The 18,529-nt window shown below is 47.0% G+C and overlaps 1 long non-coding RNA gene across 1 annotated transcript; it reads left to right on the forward strand.

Moving 5' to 3' along the window:
* Nucleotides 1-2,143: 2,143 nt before the first annotated feature.
* LOC123455127 lies at nt 2,144-9,742 on the forward strand. Its single transcript, XR_006633688.1, has 4 exons — nt 2,144-2,256; nt 3,351-3,881; nt 7,708-7,879; nt 9,196-9,742. It is a non-coding gene; the product is annotated as an uncharacterized LOC123455127 (long non-coding RNA).
* Nucleotides 9,743-18,529: the final 8,787 nt, after the last annotated feature.

The following is an 18,529-nucleotide window of genomic DNA, read 5'->3' on the forward strand; positions in this document are numbered from 1 at the left end:
GGTTCGCATTGCTGGTAGAAATCACCCAACCAAGAGCAGCTTCTGGGAAAAAGAGGTTTATTTGGCTTACAGGCTAGAGGGGAAGCTCCACAATGGCAGGGGAAAACGATGGCATGAACAGAGGGTGGACATCACCCCCTGGCCAACTTAAGGTGGAACACAGCAACAGGAGGGTGTGCCAAACACTGGCATGGGGAAACTGGCTATAAAGCCCTTAAGCCCGCCCCCAACAATACACTCCCTCCAGGAGGCATTAATTCCCAAATATCCATCAGCTGGGAACCTAGCAGTCAGAACACCTAAGTTTATGGGGGACACCTGAATCAAACCACCACACTTCCCTCCCACTGGCCAGAGAGAAGTTGATTACCCCCATAGCCTGTGTGCCATTATTGCTATTTATTTATTGTTGAGGCAGAATTTCACTGTTTGGCTTGGTACTAACTTGTACTCCTGGTCCTCTTTGAACTCATAGTGACCTGCCTGCCTCACCCTCCGGAGTGATAGAATCATAGATAGATAGAGTAACAATGCTCGGCTAGCCTATTCATTTTTAAAAATACCTTTGCCCAAGATTTTAGGTTTTTATGAAATTCAGCGTTTCTGTGGGGGCAGTACTAGAGATCAAACCCAGAGTCTTTGCATGCTAGGCAAGCACTCCGTCACTAACCTATATGCACAGCCCTCTTTTTACTTGCTTATTTTGAGATAGTGTCAAATAAATTGTCCAGTCTGACCTTGAACTCACTGCAGCCCTAGCAGGTCTTGAACTTGTAACCCCTTTTTCCTCAGGCCACAGATATTAGGACTCTAAGCATAAGCACGTACCTAGCAGGAGTTCTTACTGTGAGCCTCTCAACAACAAGTTATGCTGTAGTGACACAAATAACCCAGTGGTGGCTGGGTGGGGGAGTTTTCCGACATGATGTTCCGTATCTTGCCTTGGCTGTTGGTTGCATGAATATACAATTATTAAAAATTCATCCATCTGGGCTCTGGAGAGATGGCTTAATGGTTAAGGCACTTGCCTAAGGACCCAGGTTCCATTCTTCAGGTCCCACATAGCCAGATGCACAAGGTGGCATATGTGTCTGGAGTTTGTTTGCAGTGGCTAGAGGCCCTGGCGCACCCATTCTATCTGCCTCTCTCTCTTTCTCTCTCCAATAAATAAATAAAATATCTAAAAAAAAAACCTCATCCATCTGAACAGCTAAGAGCTACACATTCCAATGTATGCTAACTACCCCTCAATTTAAAATAGGTTTTAAAAGGTAAGAATGTGAACCATCCTGTGCTATGCCTAAGAAATAGCAAAGTCCTCCCTCTGTACAGATAGGCTGATGACGGGGCTGGAAGGCACAGAGCCCTTAACTTGTGGGGGAGATTTTCTTTTTTTTTTCCTCCAAACATTGGCTAGGAGACTTGCATTCAAAACCAACTGAATAAATAACGGGCCTTGGGTGAGCTGTTTTTCCTTCTCTGTGTTTGGAAACTTGAAGCCAAGGTGCCGTGCTCAAGCACATTTCATTGAGAAGGGAATTGACGTTTTCGCCCAGCCAAGGCTGCAGCCCAGCTGCTCCAGGATGGCTCAAGAGCCAGTGCTCATCAGAGTGGGGTGCGCCTCGCCTCGACCTGAGGAAGCTGGGGGCCTTGCGTGCTGGGGAGTCAAGTTCTTCCAGAACAACTGCCATAGCCCGTCGCTTTTGACATTATCTTGGGAAAAGCACGGTTAATATCCATTTTAGGGAAACAGTTTTCCAAGGGCTTCAAATGTCCAGTCCCTATAGTTGATTATTTTTTCTTTTTGCCCCAGCTAAGCAAAGTTGTGTCCGTGGTTGTGAGGGGTGCCAGCGAGGAGCAGAGCTGCTTGGCGATTCAGTCCTGATGGGTTTTAGCACTGAAGGGAATTTGTAACAGTGAACCAGCCGGAGCGGGCACATGGTTCATATTAATATATGCATGTAAATGGGTTAGAATGGAATTAACATAATTTCTGTGCTTTGGCTTTCCCTCAGAAGTTGAGACTACTGGTTTATTTACAGTCTGCACAGCCAGGCAGCGTGCAGCTGACAGATGGCAGGGAAGGGACGGCCATGTGCTGCGGCTCAGTGGGGGCGTGGTAACGGTACCGCGTGTGGTTCTGGGGCCCTGCACGGAGGCTGAGACCAGGAGAAACCCAGGCTCCTTTCGTCTGGCAGACCTCGGCGCTCCTCCACCGAGTCCTCCTGGCCGAGTTTTGCCGCCAGGACTGTAGAGGTGAGGGGAACAGGGAGAAGGGGGATGCCAGGCCACGGCTCAGGAGGCGCCTTGGAGCAGGCAGGGTGAGCTCAGGGCCATGGCTGCAGAGCCAAGGGGCGGGCGGGAGCAGAACTCTGGTCCAGGGAGGAGCAGACTTGAGAAAGCCGAGCTGAAGGACAGGTCAGGGCAGCGGTCCGAGCCAGTCTGCCTCTCCATGCTGAGCGGGTGGGGGATGAGGTGGTCCCGGGACAAGAACCGACTGGCCAGGGAGGCAGGAAGGCCGCAGCGGTGCATTGCAGGGCTTCGAGGTCTCTGAAGCGGGGGAAGCGCAGGCCTTCCGCGAAAGACCGACCTGCGGGCAGCTGAGGGCCCGTGGGCGGACAGCCGACGCCTTGCCCAGAAAAGGCCTGGGCAGAGCCACGCTGCTTGGCTGTGTTTTCCCCTGCCAGTCTCCCATTGCGATTCATGTCTTTCTCAGCTCAACTTCACTCCCACACTGTTCATGCCACACCTAAAAAGGTAAATCTCCACGTCTGTGGTGGTTGTTTTCATTTACGGGTATGTGTCACGGGGAAATGAGTGTAGAGAGACAGCAGACGTGTTACACTGATGGTTGTCCTCCACTGGGGAAACATGGAGCCTGAGGAAACATAGTTCCCCCTCATCAAGTAGCAGTTTTTCCCAATACATATGAATGAAAGAATGAATGCAGAACCACTTAATAGTTTTCATTTTAGATAGACCATCTTCAACAATTATATGGTTTATAACATATATAATCTTCCATTTCTTGGCATATGCGGTGGTTTGATTCAGGTGTCCCTCATAAACTTAGGTGTTCAGAATGCTAGGTCCCCAGCTCATGGCAATTTGGGATCAAAGCCTCCTGGAGGGAGTGTATTGTTGAAGGCAGCCTTATGGGTGTTGTAGCCAGTTTCCTCCTGCCAGTGTTTGGCACACTCTCCTATTGCTGTTGTCCATCTAATGTTGGCCAGGAGGTGATGTCCATCCTCTGCTCATGTCATCATTTTCCCCTGCCATCGTGGAGCTTCCCCTGGTGTCTGTAAGCCAAAATAACTCCCCTTCCCCCGCCACAATCTGCTCTTCATCAGGTGTTTTCTACCAGTAATGTGAACCTGACTGCAACAGCACAGGACTCATTCCTCTGAGCCATCGGGCCATACACAGGCTTTGAGTGCCTTCCCAGAATCCCCCACAGCCTTTACGTTTTGTGAATTGCTGATGCAGGGTTATGGAACCATGGTGGCTCTTCCTACCAGATTAAGGTGCAGCAAGGGGCACAGGCCTGGTTTGAAAGTCGCCCCGAGAAGAGGATGCAAAGGGCTGCCCATCACCGTCTTCACAAGTGGTTCCTCATCCTGACCCCAGGCACTGTTAGGGTGACCAGACCTGGCCAATCCCAAGGCACCTGCTCAGGGCAGTGAACAAAGCTTTCAAGTACACAGCTGCCCTCTGTGTTCAAAGAACCTCTATGCCAGTGACGCCTTCCCATGCCAGCTTCCATTCACTCAGCATCTCCTAAGTCCTCTCAGAGAGCTGTCAACGTTCATGCGGACTCTAGAAGTTACTGCTGCCCTCATTTTCAGATATGGAGACTTGAGGCTCAGAAAGCAGCACAAGCGGTGAGTCATACTCAGATCCTTCCTGTGGCTTCCCCACAGCATCACTTGGACTTCTCTGCCATAAAAGTTTTTGGCATCTCAAGGGTTTCTGCTAAAATAACCCAAAGCCATATTAAACCCTGACAGCGAATGTCTTGACATGGCTAATTGAAACACAGGTTGGGATCAAATAGAGACTTAGTACCCGTGGATGGCTGAGGGATCTGGCAATTATAATCAAGAGGAGGGGGAGGAACCGGGAGTAAGATTGCTTCATTCTGGTCTGTAGGCATCTGAGAAAAATGTGATGCCATCGACGTCACTTGCCAGTCTTTCCTGGCATCTCAGCCACATGTGTTTGGCATTTCTGAGTTGGGTAGTCCTCACTTCCCAAGAAGAAATGGATCTCCACTTTTCCAGCCAGACTTGCAGTTAGGCATAATCATGTGCTCTAGAACCTTCCAGTCAAACATCCCTTTGGATAATAAATTGAGAATTCTCAAGAGGCAGCAAGCGTGACTCCCCGGGATAAGGGTGGCTATGTGGGCACACTATTAACCTTTGAAGAACCCTGCATTGCTAACTAAAAAAATTATTTATTTATTTGAGACATAGAGAAAGAGACACAAAAAGACAGAGAGAAAGAAATGGATGCACCAGGGCCTCCAGCTGCTGCAAATGAACTCCAGACACATACGCCACTTTGTGCATCTGCCTTATGTAGGTCCTGGGAAAATGAATCTGGATCATTTGGCTTTACAAGCAAGTATCTTAACCACTAAGTCATCTCTCCAGCCTGTATTGTTAATTTTGAGAAATATCAACTTACCTATGCTTTCTTTGGTTGTTTTTCCTCTAAGTGGAAGCCATTATCTAATCCAAGGTCATAAAGATTTAGCCCTATGTTTTATCCTACAAAATATGTGGTTTTCTTTCTTTCTTCCTTCCTTCCTTCCTTTTATTTATTTTTTGAGGCAAGCCTGACAGGCCTTTTTAATGAGAGAGAGGAGAGAGAAAGAATTGGTATGCCAGGGCCTCCTCCGGCTACTATAGGCAAGCTCCAGACACCTGTGCCACCTGTGCGCATGTGCAACTTTGCCCATTTGTGACACTGTGCGTCTGGCTTATGTGGGACCTGGAGAGCTGAACACGGGTCTTTAGGATTTGCAGGCAAGCACCTTAACTGCTAAGCCATCTCTCCAGCCTGCTTTTATCTTTTAAATGTAGGTTTGTGATTCACTTTGAGTTAATTTTTGCATAGAGTATGTGATAGGGATCAAATTCATTTTTTTCCACATTAAGTTTCAATTGTCCATCACCAATTGTTGAAAAGATAATATCCTCAGTGGCTTGTCTTCATAACCTTGTCAAAAATCAATTAACCATAAAGTATTTATTTCTGGATGCTCAATTCTGCTCTATTGATCAATGGGTCTATCTTTATGCCAGTATATTATAGACATGAAAGACCAACATTGTGACTCTTAGAAACACGAATCTCCAAAAGGCCCAGCAAGAATCCTACAGAGAGTTATTTCTTCAAAGGACAGATTTCCACCTTGTCAGTGGAAACCATCTATAACTCTAGCTCTGGAGTGGCTGGGCAGGTGGGTTGTGAGTTTGAGGATGCCTAGGTGATATAGGGAGCCTCTGTCTTAAAGAAAAAGATCCTAACAAATCCAAGAGGATTTCTGGATGGGAAGAGCATGAGAGAGACTTGGAAGCTTTGTTTTGTATGCCAGAAGTACAAACAAGGTAGGACCAACATGTTTACTCGGCAGTTTACGTGGTCACTTTACACTTGATCTTAGCCAAAAGGCCGAGAAGCGATACGTGGTCACTTTAGTTGCCCTAAACAGTAGACAAGGGCATTCTAGTTCCATACAGGAGACATGTATAGGATAGGCCTATACACCCGACAGACTGTAGCTAGTTCTAAAGAATGAAATATGAGGCTCCACTCCCCAGTACCCACGTTAGCCAGATGCACAAGGGGGCGCACACATCTGGAGTTTGTCTGCAATGGCTGGAGGCTCTGGTGTGCCCATTCTCTCTCTCTTTCTGCCTCTTCCTCTCTCTGTCTGTCACTCTCAAATAAATAACTAAAAATAACAAACATTTAAAGAATGAAATGTATATATATTTTGAAATGAAATACACACACACACACACACACACACACCGTCTGCTTACAGTTTTGTTTTTACCCTGGCCACAAGTGTTCTTCTTGAAACACGCTACTCTTGCCTTGTGCCACCCCCATCATCTCCCCCAATCTCAGACCCTCAATCCCAGCTTCTTCAAGTTCCCTTTTATAGTGAGGTTCACAGTGCGGCTTTTGTTGGTATGTGGCGGCTAACTGTCTGCATGCCCCAGAACCTCCCTTGGCTAGCTGCAGCGGTATAGTCCCAGATACGCTGGCTTCCCGTGTGGGCTGTTATGAATGATCATGAGCTTAGTGACTTAGGAACTATAGTTCTGTAGGTTAGACTTGTAAAGTAATCTCTCTGGACTGAAATCAAAGTTTCAGCAGAGCGTGTTCTTGCTGGAGGCACCAGAAGCTTGTGCCCTTGCCCTTCCTGCTTTCAGAGGCCACATGCATCCCTTGGCGCATGGACCCTCCTCTAGCATCCGGCCAGACTTCAGTCCTCCATGGCCAAGTTCACCTCCATCTCCTCCTATGAGTATACTACGGGTTCCACTGAGGGCCATCTAGGATGAACCAGGATATTTGTTTTAATTTTGTTTTTGAGATGGGGTCTCACTCTAATCAAAATTGACCTGGAACTTACTCTGTAGTTCAAGCTGGCCTCGAACTCACAACGATCCTCCTACCTCTGCCTCCCAAGTGCTGGGACTGAAGGAGTGCACCACCATGCCCAGCCAGGATAATTTTAATATCTTAAATTCCTTAATCATATATAGGAAGTCCTTTTTGCTACATAAGGTAACATCTTCAGGTTTGGGAGGTTGAAACAGATATTTGTAAGATTACCATTTAGCCCACCACACCTACTGTGAGGTATGGCTGATGGGAGCTGGTGTTTGCTGTGACTAGTAAAGAGCTGTACTATTTTTTTTTAAGTTTTTTTGCCCTTTTGGGGGGTGCTGGTTTTGTTTTGGTTTTTCAAGGTAGGGTCTTGCTCTAGCTCAGGCTAACATAGAACTCACTCTGTAGTCTCAGGGTGGCCTCAAACTCACAGCGATCCTCCTACCTTGGCCTCCCTAGTGCTGGGAATAAAGGCATTGCCACCAAGACTTATTTCTTTGAGTTTTAATTATTGTTTTCATTCTGACCAATTGTGAAATATTTTAATATGATCCTTGCCATATGCACTCTTTACTCAAGAACTGAGGAGGTAGAAATGTAAGGGTGATGAGATAGATAACTAGGGAGCTCAAAAATATGTGGAAATGGGGCTTGGCACACAGCTCAGCAGTTAGAAATGCTTGTTTGTAAAGCTTGCCAGGTTCAATTCCTCTGTGCCTGTGCAAAGTCAAATGTACAAAGAGGCAGCTGCATCTGAAATTTGTTTGCAGTGGCAAGAGGCCCTGGCATGTCCATACGCACCTCTCTCTTTTCCTGCTCACAAATAAATATGTGAATAATTTTTTTAAATGTATGAAAATTATTTTACTGCTGGAAAGAAAGTCAAGAAGAGGGTCTGGAGAGATGGCTCAGTGGCTAAGTCACTTGCCTGCATAGCTTAACAGCCTGGGGTTTGACTCCCCGTAACCACATAAAGCCAGATGCACAAAATGGCACATGTCACTGGAATTTTTTTTGCAGTGGCTGGAGGTCCTGGCACACCCATTCTCCCTCTCTCTCTCTCTCTCTCTCTTGCAGATAAATAAATTAATTTTAAGAAATAAAGTCCAGAGGAGGGAATCATTTCCAGGACACTGAGCACAGAGCAGGGTGGGCCAGTCACGCACACCTGAGTGATCAGATACAGCTGAGAGAAAAGCCCAGACAGCAAACAACAGTTCCTGATTGCTGACATGTGGTGAGGAATGTGGTAAGGAACGTTCTGGGTTTCACTTTGGCTTGAATTCCAGGTAGGCATACAGCTTGGGGAACTCATTAAGAAGGGTGCAGCACAGCCAGATAGAATCCACATTAGCCTGCAAGTTGGACTCCAGGCGGCTCCAAACACGAGTATCCCAGAGCACTTGCTTCCTCACAGAGCTCTGCCACTGCTTGGAGCTCCCTCCTGCCACAGCAATACTCACCCCAGCACCCCAGAAAGTCATCCTTCATCAATCAATCCCACAGTCACTGCTGTATACCAAGTGTGTCCTGGCCTCAACCATGACAGCCAGAAGCTTTGAGGAGGAATCCTAGAATCTGCATGTACAGAAAGCCAGATACTTCTTGCATGCTGCAGCCCCTGAGCAGGCAACATTATGACAGCCTTGTTTAAGGACACTTAGAAATATCAGTTCAGGGCTGGAGAGATGGCGTAGCAGTTAAGGCACTTGCCTGAGAAGCCTAAGGACCCAGGCTTGATTCCCCAGAATCCACATAAGCAAGATGCGCATGGTGGCACATGTGTCTGGAGTTCTGTTTGTTGTGGCTAAAGGCCCTGGCATGCCCATTCTCTCTCCTCTCTCAAATAAGTAAATAAATATTATTTTTTAAAAAGAAATGTCAGTTCATAGAATGCTGTTTTGAATTACCTATAAATGCAGCCTGAGGGGGTAGATAGTTTTCTACTTCACTAGCCAACTGTAATTGATTGGTAGTAGCTGCCAGGATCATGGTGCTGAGATACATTATGAGGACTTGCTCAGGTTAGATAGGAAAAGAGTAATTAACTAGTAATGTCTGCTATGGCCACATGTTGGAAATGGCGAATGGTGTTGAATGAATGCTTCCTTTCTGTCATTTTCTCCCAGAAAGACCTAGCTATACTTGCTCAGTTTATGCTGAAGTATAGTATATATGTAAGAGACTAGATGGAAAAAAAATTTTCTAGGTAATAAGTTAATGGGTTCCAAAATCTTGGGTAATGTGTTGCATTGTCGCACAACTTTCTTAATGCCTAATTTAAATAAATCCCTTTTGGCATAATTATAGTCCAGTCCCTTTCAGCCTATCCCTAGAGAAAAACACAACAGCTGCTCTTCCTCCCCTCCTCCATATGCCTCCCTGTTTTTAAGAATTCAGGCCTCCAGAAAAACATTAATGAGACTCATCTATTTCCGTGAGTTACTTGTTGGTGGGTTGGCACTTTCCTTCCCCCAATCTCAAAAAGTCTTGGTCACAGAGGCAAATTGGAATAGAATCTGAGGGTAGAAGGACATCACATGCATCCTGCTTCTCTTTCCACAGAAGGGGCAAGAGGCTCCAGAGACAGAGGCCTGTCTTGCCCACACAGCAAAACCTGAAAGGAGCCCAGTGATCCTATCTCTTCACACGAGGTTATTTTGACCACGCCACGACATAGAGAGAGAAGTCCAGAGCCAACGTGCACTGGGTCCATCCTCCATGCGTACCAATGGCATTCTGAGGCAGTTTCGAGGTGACAGAGTCCTAACATGAAGACTTCATCTTGATAAAACATGAAATTGTCCTTGGGCCTGCAGGGGGAATCCTGCCTACAGTGTAAGTGAAACAAACACAGCAGACCTAAGGGAAGCCATCTTGACATTCTCCAGGAGCTATAGGAGAACAAAGATTAACGCAGAACAGTGCCTAAGATATCTGGTGTTAGTCTTTCCCTAAAGTCAAAGCAACCTGGTCCCCAGTGCATGCTGCATACCAACATCTGGTGCTTGCTCTGTGCTGACCACCAAACTCTGCTTCTGTAAACCATGCTTGCTTGCTCTTGAAAAATTAATTAGGGGAAAGGGGGGATGACTGGAGAGTGAAGGGCAGGGAGGTGGTTTTTGCCTTTAAGAACTCACTGTACAGGTAGGCTATGGCTGTCCTCTTTCTCAGGATCCAGCTGAGCAGAGACAGATGCCGGCTGGCTGAATAAAGACCCTCCTTTTAAATTTTATTTGGTGCTCTTCTGTTCATTTCTGGTCTGGAACTTGCTCCATAAGTGTGGATGTTAGAGTCCCAGTTCATTGGATGTCTTTGGGGATACATGACAGGCCTGAGGGTCTTCCAGGGAGCCTCTGCTCGTTGGTGAGGCTGAGACCTGCTGAATCAAGGGGAGGAGCTGCTTGCTGCAGGGAGAACAAAGGAAGAGTTCACGGGTGACACAGTGAGGATTAGCTCGACCCCCACAAAAGGAGTCCATGCACTGGGGAGATGGCTCAGTGGGTGATGTACTTTCCACAGGAGCATGGGGACCTGTGTTTGGTTCTCATGTAAAATTCTGGGCATGAGGGCACAAGCCTGTCTGTGGAGATGGAAACAGGATCTTTGGGGCTCATTGATGAGCTAGTCTAGCCAAATGGGTGAGCTCTACATTCAGCAAGAGACCTCATCTCGAAAACTAACATGGAGAGTCACCGAGGAAGACCCTGAACATCAACCTCTGGCCTCCACATACATGCATGCACATGTATGCATGCACCTGTACTTGCACATACAAACCCACATGCAGCACAGACCAAAGGGGAGGGTCCACTGGGAATGGTCATGATCTATTCCTCCACCATGTGGAGTCCCTTGAGCCAGTCTCAGGAGAGAGTCTTCTGGGTACTGTAACAACAGTGCTCTTAGATCTGGGGCCTCCTGGAGCTGCATCAAGACAGGTCTCATGGCAAGAGGAAAGGACTCTGTGCTCGCCTCACGGGAACCTGGCGCTTGTGCTGATGGATCCTAATGAGATGCATGGAGCCAGCACACTTGGTGGTTTGACACACTTGGTTACAAGCCTGGCTGTCATCAGATCCAGCAAGTCCCTGCGGGGAACAGAGCAGAGCCTGGATGCTGTCCAGGGTAGACATCAAGCAGAACAGAGCTTGGCATGAGGACCTCTGAGCTATAGTGTGGAGAATATTAGCAGTGAGATGGGCCCTACATTCACTGGCTGGTGTTCTTACAGGGAAAGATGTTTAAGAGACACCATCAGGAGGGAAGCAGAAACTGGACGGGTGCAGCTACCAGCCATGGAACACCAAGAATCGTGGAGAGCCACAGGGAATGAGAAGAGACCAGCAAGATTTCCCACCAGCACCTTTAAGGGGAGCATGGCCCAGCTGACATCTCAACTTCAGGCTTGCAAAGCTAAAAATCTATTTCTGACATTTTCAACCACCCAAATTGTGAAATGTCTTATAATGGCCCAGGAAACCATCATGCCTCATAATACGAACACATTAGACGGTTACTACTCATGCTAAGACCTAATAACTTCCATGTTTGTGGCAGAAGACAGGGTGTAAGGGCCAGCATTCTAAGGACCAGCAGTGGCGAAAAGCAGCTGAAACTGAAGTGAACCACACCTAGGAACTGAGTGGGAGAGCGTGCCAACCCGGGGGTCTTCTACCGCCAGACCAGCGACTGGAGAAGGTTTGGTTCTGATGAGCCTGAGGTCAAGTCCTGGCTCCATCCATGACCACCTGCATGAATGGAGGACACTTTCACCTTCTCTATGGATGTCTAAACCTATAATAATGATAGCTCCCACCCAAAAGAGCTGTTGTGAGAATTGAATAAATGCCAGACTCTGGAGGGCTCTGGAGGACCAGCCTTGTGAACATACTCATAGCAATAGACATTATTGTTGTCAATGTTTTAAAACATTTAAAAATATTTATTTATTTGAGAGAGAGAGTGAATGGGTGTGCCAGGGCCTCTAGCCTCTGCAAACAAACTCCAGACACACATATGCCACCATATGCATCTGTCTTACATGAGTCCCGAGGAATTGAACCTGGGTCTTTTGGCTTTGCAGGCAAGCACCTTGATCACTAAGCCATGTCTCCAGCCCCAGGTCCAGGGGCATCAGCCCAGTACTCTTCAGCATCATCTGCATAGACAGCCATCTGGTGTCCGTAGATGCTCCCATGGAAGCAGACGCCAAGTACCCCAGCGCTGTTCAGAGCAGGGTAAATTGGGGGCAGCAGGGGGATGGTTGGGACGTGGCCGGCTTCTGACTCCCTTTCATCTCCCTCTGCGGAGTTGTGGCTCAGTCAACCAGTCAGCTGCCACCTCTCTCAGCGGCGAGTGTCTGTCCTCCAGTCCAGGGAGCATCAACAGAGGCAGCTGTGAGAGCCAAGGACCCGAAGTAATTGGCATTCTCCTCCTCCTCCCCCTCTCCACTTCTCTTACCCCTCCCTCTTTCTCTTCTCCTTCCTCTTCCCCTCACCCTTTTCCTGCGTCTTTGTTTTTCTGTCCTCCTCCTCCTTCTCCACTTCCAGGGTCCTGGGGTTGCTACCAGGCACCACCCTGCCTGGCTTGTGGTTGACGCTTGCAGATCATCACACATCGCAGCTTTCTCACAGCAGTGAGAATGCTGAGGCGCCATGGAGCTGTGCACACTCTTCAGCCTCCTGTAGTTACTTAGCATGTTTGCATCTACTGCAATATAATTTTCTATTGCTTATTGCTTATGCGGATTTTCCTGAGCTGCTTTTTTTTTTTTTTTTTTTTTTTTTGTGGAGGCAAGCCTAACAGACTGGTGTGCCAGGACCTCCAGCCACTGCAATCAAATGTGCACCACCTAGTGTGCATGTGCGACCTTGTGCACTTGCATCACCCTGCGTGTCTGGCTTATGTGGGATCTGGAGAGTTGAACATGGGTCTTTAGACTTTGCAGGAAAGCACCTTAACCGCTAAGCCATCTCTCCAGCTCCTCAGCTGCTTTTTTTCCCCCAGTGCTTTTATCTGGTGAGTTGCCTTGTGGCTATATCAAGTGTCTGTACCTTTTCCTACCTGGGAGATAGCTTACCAGTCCATGGGGAAGATCTAGGCTCAACTCACAAGTTACCATTGAATTTCTTTTTATTTTTTATTTCTTTTTATTTATTTATTTGAGAGCGACAGACACAGAGAGAAAGACAGATAGAGGGAGAGAGAGAGAATGGGCGCGCCAGGGCTTCCAGCCTCTGCAAACGAACTCCAGACGCGTGCGCCCCCTTGTGCATCTGGCTAACGTGGGACCTGGGGAACTGAGCCTCGAACCGGGGTCCTTAGGCTTCACAGGCAAGCGCTTAACCGCTAAGCCATCTCTCCAGCCCAACCATTGCATTTCTTAACATCTACATTTTTCCTGTATCTACATGTAACTTAAAGTCTTTTTAAGTTCTGAAAAATTTACGTCATATTCATAGATTCCTACTTCTGAACTAGCTACCAGGAAAGACACAGCAGGGAGACACTTCAGCATCTAATTGATCAAGCACAAGTGTTGGCATGTTCTCTCATTCTCTTCTTGAAGTCCAGTGTTTTGCATGGCAGGCACCCTGGCACCCCCTCCCCTGGCTCATCAACGTGGCTCTTCACCTCATAAGCCTCAAATGTCACAGCCAAAGCTGCTCGAGACATCCCTCCCCCCGACATTCTCACTCTCCCAAGCAAACACCGTCATCTTCACCTTTCCCAGAAATGCTCTCGTTATTTTGTTTCATTTGATGGCAGGGCATCTGGGGAAAGGGACTCATATTCCTTGCTGTTTTTCTTCTTCCCTCTTTTAGGGCTTCCATTACACCCTTTAAATGGGAGAAAATGGACCTTCCTCCCCCCTGTGAGCATCTCAGTCCATGTCACAAATAGTCTAAACTTAATCCTATCTTGTTTAAATGAGTTGGAATAGAAGGGCCCTTTTGACACATCCACCGAGGCCTTAGAATATTACTTATTTTGTTTACAGTCAGAGATTGGATGTATAATCTTACATTCTGAAAGGAGGGTCAAATCAGGTGACACCTACAAGATTCTCCCCCCAGTGTAAACATTCTGTTCAGCATCAGTTCGAGAGCCTAGCGACACGAGTAGCTGGTAGAGTGCCACCTTCCAAGCACTGGCATACCAATTAAGATAAAACCATTGTCCAAGTCTCAGACTAGGGGCCAGACTGGCACCCAGCTTTAACTCATGTGCGAGGAAAACCTAAGAGCCAAAGGTCGGAAGAAAAGAGCGAACTGGGGTGAAATTGGGACCTGAGAACAAGGCCACAAGAGGGGAGGCAGTAAAGCATTCTAAAAGCCATGCTGCACTCTTGTTTTCACGAGGCTAAAAACTTTCCTTTGAATAATTCACAGAGCACTCAGCAGGGTGTCATTTTGTTTTCAGGCCACTTAATAAATATTGATTATAATGGCAGAAAAACGTAATTAAAAATTAAAATGTTGTTATTCTCAAGATACTGACCCCCTCACTTGCTAATGTCATTTGGTAAATGGTCATCAAAAATCTTGGACATGAACTTGAGTGTGACAGAGAGACTCTTTCAACATCACTGAACAGGTAGTGACTTTTCAAGATGGGCCACTAAGTGAACAAATGTCCTTCCAGAATACATCTTTGTGTGTGTGTGTGTGTGTGTGTGTGTGTGTGTGTGTGTGTATGTATGCGTGTATGTGCGTATGTGTGCGTGTGTGCAGGCCAGTGGACAGCCTTGGGCATAGCTCCTCAGAACACCATCTGCTCCTTTGAGGTAGGGCTTCTGCCTCACCTGGAGCTCACCAGTTACGTTAGCCTGGTTGTCCATTGAGCCCCAGGGAACCTCCTATCTCTGTCTTCCCAGCTCTGGGATTTAGGTGCGTTCCTGGCTCTTCTCTTCCTGGGGCTAGAACTCGGATCCTCACGTTGTCTGGCAAGGCACTGTACCCACCAAGCCATCTTGCTGGCCCTGCGTTTGCTCCCCCACTGCAACATTTTCAATTGCATTTTCAGAAAATGGGAATCCAAATACAAACTTGCTCTTCCAGTTTATTCATTTATTCTGGCAGCTTCCTCGAAAGTAAGATTTTATGTGTCACTATTTTTTGTTTACATTCCCGAACTGATTGTAAATTTCAGGAAACCCAATTTCATTTTCATTTCTTTGTGTATAAAATTAGGGAGTGTCCTTTAGAAAGATGTTTTCTATGTAGAGATTTACAAGCTCTTTGTACATTGATAACCTACCTCACTACAGATTGTTACAAGTCAACCTCTGTCAATTTAACACTTAGGTTTTTCTACTGTTAAAAATGATACAGTCAGTCATCTATTCCTGTAGGTTAAACACCTGTAGGTTTGATTAACTGCAGATTGAAAATATTTGAGCTTGGCATGGCGTGTGGTGGGGGTGGGGCACTCCTGTCATCCCAGGTCTTGGGTGGTGTAATCAGAAGGATCCGAAGTTCAAGATCATTCTGAGCTACATAGTGTAACTTGAGGCCAGCTTGGGCAATGTGGAACCCTGTCAAAAGAAAGAGAGGAGACTTGAGGGATGGCTTAGTGGTTAAGGCTTTTGCCTGCAAAGCCAAACGACCTTGGTTCAATTCCCCAGAAGTCACGTAAGCCAGACGTACAAGGGGGCATATGCATCTAGAGTTCATTTACAGTGGCTGGAGGCCCTGGCATGTCTATTCTCTCTCTCTCTCTCTCTATGTCTTTCTCTATATCAAATAAATAAATAAAAATAAAGTTTTAAAAAAAGAGAGTGAGAAGGGAATGAAAGGCAAGGGAACAGAAGAGAAGAGAAAGAGAGGGTGGGAGGGAGGAGGGAAAGAAGGGAAGGAAGAAGATAATACAGAAAACAATAATGAGAAAAATGTGACTGGATTGAATGTGTACCGGCATCGTGACTGGTACATGGGAGTCACAATGTATTAGGCGTTATGAGTGATCTAGAATGTAGGTTATATGCAAACACTATGCCATTTTGTATGCAGAACTTTCATCTTTGGGGGGTCCTGTGAGTGATTCCACGCAGGGACAGGGAGAAGCTGACATGGAGATCCAAGGGAGACTGACAGGGCTGGGAGTAAAGCCCGTCAGGAGAATGCTTGCCTGGGCGTGACAGAACACACAGGAGAAAACAAGAAGCCAGGGAGGCTGCCGCACGTTTGTGGTCCTCGTGCTGAGGGGCCGGCACGTGGATCCGCGGGGCTCGCTGACCAGCCAGTCTAGATGGCTTGGTAAGGTCCAGGCCAGTGAGCAGCCCTGCGCCCTCCTAAAAAGCCAGATGTGGTAGCACATGCCTTTAATCCCAGCACATGGGAGGGAGGCAGAGGTAGGAGGATTGCTGTGAGTTTGAGGCCACCCTGAGACTACATAGTAAATTCCAGGTCAGCCTGAGCTAGAGTGAGACCCTACCTCGGAAAAAAAAAGAGAGAGATAAAAAGATGAATGGTGCCCAAGGAAGGATGTTGAAATTGTCGTCTGGCCTCCAACACACACGCACATTCACATCCACCCCTCCTTGCCCCCACATTAGCATACATGTTAAAAAAAAACCAACAATATAGAACAAAATTATTAGAATGAAACAAGTCACCCAAGAGCAGTATAGGTAACTTATAGTTGAATTGGTTTACTTAATGCCATGCCTAGCAGATACAAATGAGGCTGTAAGGGAGATGATGGAAAAACTAACTGGGGCCCATCAGGAAATTCCGGAATAACTCTTGCAGCTACCATAGCATGCCTGAGTAGGCACAAAGCCCTTCCACGAGCAGCAGGTGGACGACGGGTTGACGTATGTGGGGGAAGGGGACAGTTCGGTGGCTTGGATCAGATGTCTCCCATAAACTCATGCGTTCTGAATGCTTGGTCCCCAAGCTGGTGGCAATTTGGGAGGTGAAGGCTTGCTGGAGGAGGTGTGTTGTTGGGGGTGGGCTACTTTGGGGTATTGCATACAGCTCCCCCTTGCCAGAGCTCAGCTCACTCTCCTGCTGCTGTTTTCCACCTGCTGCGGCACAGGGCGATGTCCAGTCTCTGCTCTCCCAGCTCGGCCATCATGAAGCTTCCCCTTGAGAGTATAAGACAAAATCAACCCTTTCCTCGCATCAGCTGCTCTTGGTCAGGTGGTTTGTACCAGTGAAGCAAAGATAACGGCATCAGCTAGCTTTGGAGGACATAGTGGAGGACATAGTTGCCATCAGCATCGGGTCCTGACAACCTGCCTCCTTCCGGTTGCCTCTCTCTGCTTTGCAGTTGCTGGCAGCTTAACCTACTACAGTCCTAAGCAGCCAATTACATAAGCACTTCATTATTTAATAATTATATTTCAAAGTTTGTCTCACAAGTGGGCATATAGCAGCTCTGGTATACTTGATGGTAATGGACAATAGACAGGAAGCAGAAAGGGGACTGGGGGCGTTCTTAGATGTCCGCCCTTGTCCCTGAAGACTGGAATGCAAGTCCAGGTAGAAATGGAGGCACTTGTAGATGGGAGGGGAGGCTGGGAAAGTGGTTCCTTTGGTAGAGCGCTTGCCTAGCATGCACACAGCATTAGGTTCCATCCTAGTACCACGTGAACCACGCATAGTGATGCCCACGCTGGCTCCTCATCAAGCCAGGCAAAGAAGAATAAGATGAACCCAAACGCTCCCGGTCTCACAGGGAGCCAGCCTGGCTTAACACCAACCTCCACATGCCAGAGCCAGCAAACCTCCCCCATATGTGATCAATGGAGACTGAAGTTTATTGTGGGTGATTTCTGTTTTCCTTTTTAACTCATTCTGTGTTGTGCAATTTCCCTCCAGAGCCTTGGAAATCTGATTCCAGGATCACTGAAGTTATCACAATCCACAGAGGCTCAGTTTCCCCCAAATGAAGTCGTGTTTGCATGTGGCCTACATGATTCTCCTATAGGTGTTAGCTATCTCTAGGCTGCTTATAAGAACTAAGTACACAGATGCATTCCTCCAAACCCCCACAAAAAACGCGGTCCTTCCAAATCCCGTCTCTTTTTGAGGCAGGGGCTTACATAGCCCTAGCTGCTCTTAAGTTTACTATATAGCCAAGGATTACCTTGAGCCCTTGGCCCTCCTGCCTCCACTTGGGTTATAATCATAAATCAGTATGCCTGGTTCACGTGGTACTCAGGTAGAACCTAATTCTGTGTGCATGCTAGGCAAGCGCTCTACCAAAGGAACCGCTTTCCCAGCCTTCCCTCCCATCTACACGTGCCTCCATTTCTACCTGGACTTGCATTCCAGTCTTCAGGGACAAGGGCAGATATCTAGGAGTGCCCCCAGTCCCCTTTCTGGTTTTTGTCTATTGTCCATTACCACCAAGTATACTGGAGCTGCTATATGCCCGCTTGTGAGACAAACTTTGAAAGACAATTGTTAAATATAGTTATTAAATAATTAAGTAATATAAATGTACCACTAAATAAATTATTATAAGCAATGATGACAAACATTGTAAACTCACCACTTCTTCATCTTAGTGCATTTTAATGTTTGGGTTTTTTTTCTACAACCATCAAATTTGTATAAGGGAAAATATAATGGTACACCACTACACATGTCTTTAGTTCTAAGTTCAATGATGCCATCCATGATGGTAGCATGGACTTGTCCTGGTAGACATTGTAACACTTTTGAAATTGGCCAATGCTATAAAATGGGGCTTCCTCCCACTATTTGTTGATTTCCAAACACAAGGAAATGATATAAGACAAGGGGCATAGCTCAGTGGGAGAGAACCTATCACATGTGTGGGTTCGCTTCGGCCCCCCGCACCACAAGGAAAAAAAGCTTTAGCCAGGCATGAATACATGCCTGTAATCCCAGCCCTTAGGAGCTGGAGGAAATAGGAACAGGAG

Source organism: Jaculus jaculus, chromosome 15, assembly GCF_020740685.1.
Source record: "Jaculus jaculus isolate mJacJac1 chromosome 15, mJacJac1.mat.Y.cur, whole genome shotgun sequence".
Lineage (NCBI taxonomy): Eukaryota > Metazoa > Chordata > Mammalia > Rodentia > Dipodidae > Jaculus > Jaculus jaculus.